The sequence below is a fragment of the Octopus bimaculoides genome, chromosome 7 (assembly GCF_046866305.1).
Source record: "Octopus bimaculoides isolate indiv1 chromosome 7, ASM4686630v1, whole genome shotgun sequence".
NCBI classification, from domain to species: domain Eukaryota; kingdom Metazoa; phylum Mollusca; class Cephalopoda; order Octopoda; family Octopodidae; genus Octopus; species Octopus bimaculoides.
Genome location: NC_142934.1, coordinates 105,736,562 through 105,741,482, shown reverse-complemented (window position 1 = coordinate 105,741,482; position 4,921 = coordinate 105,736,562).

Sequence of the window (4,921 nt, the reverse complement as noted above, 5' to 3'; positions counted from 1 at the left end):
AACGAATATGATATAATGGGGAAAAAATTGACTATATTTTGTTTGATGAAATTAAAATGAGGTTGTTAAAATTGAAATAATTGATAAAAATGAGTAATAATATAGATAAAATTGAATAATGAATTAGATAGTATTTGAAAAATATATGAATAATCAAAACGTGATTAAACATACAGGCAATGTGTGCATGAACATGTTCAGTCCATGTGCAGAACTGAATTATTGTAAAATATTCCTTTAGTGAGGCTGCTGGAATTGTTAAAAGGAGCGAGGAAATAAGACAGCATAGGTGAGACTCTTATATAAGATCAGAAATCATATTCATATGTCAGAGTAAATATGAATAATTTTAAATAATGTTGAAGGAAATAGAGATAAAGTTTCTTTCTGAATCATATGGACTCATGGGGCTAGTTTCCCAGTTTCTGTGGCGCGTATATCTTCCCCACCTGGACGGGATGCCTGTCCATCGTAGGTTTACTCATTTTTGCCTGTTGAGTGGACTGAAGCAATATGAAATGAAGAATTTTGCTCAAGAACACAACACGTTATCCGGTCCAGGAGTCGGAACCAGAATCTTGCGATCACGAACCCAACACCCAGACCACTAAGCCACGCGCCTCCGCAGAAGAAAATCAATGAAGTATATTTAGAAAACAAAATTAATCACTATAATATAATGTGGTTGTATATTTTAATATTTGTAAGTGGGCTAATGAACTTCTTTAATTGTCTTTTCAAAGTGATTTCCCATTCGATAGTTTTGTAATAACTTTCAGGAGACTTTCATTTGTCATGACAGATGTTTTGGGTGAAACGATTGCATAATACGTACTTCGTAGCTTATTTAACCAGACTGCATCGTTGCTATGCTGTTTATTTGTACTTCAGATCCATGCCAACATTGTAGAATAACGACAGACTATCTCGCGCATGAGCAGTTATAATCTTGACCGTTAACTTTCATACTGTCATAGTTTATGAGTTAATGAAATGTACGTACGTATGCATTTATGTATGTATGTACGCATATATATATATATATATATATATATATATATATATATATATATATATATATATATATATATATATCCTATTAAAACAAACAAGTTTGTTTTCGAAGGGTTGAAATGTATTGTAGAACAAGTAAGAAAGATAAATTTTATTCAACGCGTAAATACTGAACAATATATATACAAGAATAAAACACTTCTTTTTTTAAAAAAAAGCAGAAAAATTTTTCCTGGCACCCAGCCATGAAGATCGAACACAGAGCCCTCAATTTCCAGTTGGAATGCTCTACCGTTTAAGCTAAACTACTTGACCACCAAACTCTTTAGCAATTTTAGAATTTATAGAGTCATCCAGAAACGCTGGATGTCGTATAGTATATATTATTATTACTATAACTATTATTATTATTATGTTTTTTTCTTCTTCTTTCTTCAAATTTTCTCCCATTTCTCGCCGAGTGTTTTCCGTACACCTAGGGCAGAGAAACTCGTTGTATGCATTCCCAATTTACACACGCAAATTCATAGGTAAAACATGTATTTAAGAAAAAAAAAAAAAAAAAATTATTATTATTATTATTATTATTGTCTTTCTAAAGCGATTTCCCATTATATTAGAGTAGCATATTAAGGATAATAACGTCAAACGGAATGAAAAGAAAAAAAAAAAAAGAAAAAGAAAACTCAAATAGAAGAGAACGCTAAGAATTTAAAAGTCGCTGGAAGGGAAACAACCCAATTTGACATAGTTTATAATGTCAAATCGAATAAATGTTCAGCTCGAAATGGAACAAAAGTAACGTTACCTAAAGGAGTAAATAGTAATAAAGAACTTGGTGAAAATGAATTTGATTCTGCCATGAATGATGAAATTACAATTAAACCTGAAAGAAATACAAGAAATTATCTTTGCAATTGTTCTAAATGGGAATCCTGTCATGTGAAAAATAAGTGTAAGACTAAAAAATGTAATCTATGGATGTAAAGTTATATTTAAGGGTAATGTGTCGCGTAAGGCTAGAGATGGGAACGATGATTTCCCTTCGCAAATACTGATCGAACACAGACAGTGTGGTGTTAGCCAGCTGGAGGAGATGTCTTCCTGGGGCTATAAACAGCAGTGGCATCATCCCATATGGATCAGCCACATTTAGGTGGAAAATATACTTCACGATGTCGTGCTGCTACTGTTTACATCTCGCTCAGAGATTTATCATTGCTATATATATATATATATATATATATATATATATATATATATATATATATATATATATATATATATATATATATATATATATATATATGTATGTATGTATGTATGTATGTATGTATGTATGTATATATGTATGTATGTATGTATGTATATATGTATGTATGTATGTATGTATGTATGTATGTATGTTATTATGTTTTCGAATGAACATCCCACTATAAAATATGGCGAACTTCTGAGACCGGTAGAATATTTTCTGCTTCTTATGGTTTTCTGTTCAATATTTCTTATTCTTTATTTCAATTTCTTTAAACTAATTAACAATGACTTGATTCACTCACATTATAGCATTTGCCTATTTCTAGGACTAGTAAAATATTTTCTACTTCTTATGATTTTTCAGTCCAACGTTTTCTTATTGCAATGATGCTAATGATAATTCGATCCACTCACATTATAATTTTTATCTATCCTGCTATTGTCAGATAAGTTTGGCGTGGGATTAGCATATTTAATGCATGAAGCATAGAAAACTAATTAGGAGCAAATATAATTTGGGAGAAAAATATTAGTGGATAATTAACATATTTAGTGTTGTATTTCTACAAGTGATAGTTTTATACAGGACAGTATGGTATCAGGATAATTTGTGAAAGTGTTATAGCTTGAATCACTTTGGAAATACAGAAGTAATGTATTTAGTCCTGTGAAAAAGTAGAACTGTTTATAAATTTAAAAAAAATTCAGATACCGTCTACATTTATACAATAGGTATGTGAGTATCAATGCATAAACATATAGTGGAATACATAGATACATAGACACATAAGCACACACACACACACACACACACACACACACACACACACACACACACACACACACACACACACACACACACACACACACACACATACACACACACACACACACACATTTGAATGTTGCAGTTTGTAAACAAAAACGGAGAGTACTCAATATAAGCTGTTGAGTATATCGATAAATTAACTGAATTCTTTCTTCTCGCCTCAAGTTTCACACCAATGCGATCTTCCAGTTCTAGTTTTTTTCGATGTTTCAAGCCGGTTGGTCTTATATACATGAAATCAATGTATTCTCCTGTGTGTATCTATCATTTTGATTGGATAAATTCTAAATATTATTTTAACAAGATGATGTGTTTCTGTTTTTGTTCTGTTGTTGCAATTTATTAGCTAATCTAGAGTGCTTTCGTTATAATTTCCATTTCCTCTTGATCGCCATTTGTGATCATTGCTTAATTTGTGCCTTCTTGATAATTGGCGTGTTGTCACTTTTCATTGACCAATTCAACGGTTGGTTTGTCTCTGTCGAATTCATTATTACATCCGGTTTCACCAAAATTGTTAGTCTTTATTGCATTAGATGTCAAATTGTTATTCTGTATTAACTCTATAAGAAGTTTTATTTTAGAATTATGTTATTCTTTTGTGTTATGTCCGTTATTTTCTAACTATGTAGAGGTTCTGTCAGTGATTATAGTATCTGGTGTCTTTTACTTGTTATTTTTATCAGTTCGTAAGTTTGTTAGTTACTTTGTTCCGTTATAGTCAGCATTAGCCTTCCTTCACTCCAGTTTTCACATAATCGGATATTTTGCAAACGGACCAGTTTTTAAAAATGAATTTTTTTCCGTCGATTGCAAAGTTATCATTTAATTTATTCGGCCGAAGAAACATATTTGAAACCAAATGATGTTACACTTTTCTGAAGTGCACAGGTGGCATGTTTGGAATCATTTATATAAGATATGCACTAGCCATACTTACTTATTCTATATTTATATACCTTTTCTTCAGGTTCTAAGTGTGCTTCAAGAAAGATGTTCTGTATCTTCCGCATTTATAGCAGAATACATACATGTATACATACATACACACATACATACATCGTTGTGTGGGACTACAAAGAAAAGATATGTTCTTTTGTGGAAATCAGCTGTTCCCAAGACATGAATGTAGTTAGAAAAATACAAGAGAAAGAGGACATCTAGGAACCATTGATAAAGAGTTTGCAAATCCACTACAGTACCCAAAATTCACTTTCAGCATCATACCCATTATTACTGGAGCACCAGGATACATACCAAGCCGTCTGGAGCAAAGTATGGCTGAACTTGGAATATTGAGGAGAGAATGCAAATCCTTAATTCATATGGTACAAATGATCACGATATCTGGGACTATAAAAATCTGCAAGACCTTCTCAAGATTTAACGGTTAGAACAGGATACTTTCCTTCACAACTTTGCTACCAAGTCGATGGCCGGTCAAAATTTAGTCTAAATTAAAAAGAGTAAGAGAAGACATACGTACATACATAAATGTGTGTGTGAAAGCGCATAACCTAGTGGTTAGGGTGTTGCACTTACACTCCCAAGATCATGGTATCAATTCCTAGACTAGCGGTGTGTTGTGTTCTTGAGCAAAACACTTCATATCGTCAGCCACCAAGGGACATGCTCAACTGGTTAAGGTCAAACAATTGACAAGCAAATCTGTGGTATTAAGCAGAATATTTGCTGTAGCCCATCTTTTATACCAAGACAAAACAATGTACATGATAACACTTCCAATCAATTAAGATCAAAAGCCACGATAGCCACTGCCTGGTACTGCATTATTATTATTATTATTATTATTATTATTAT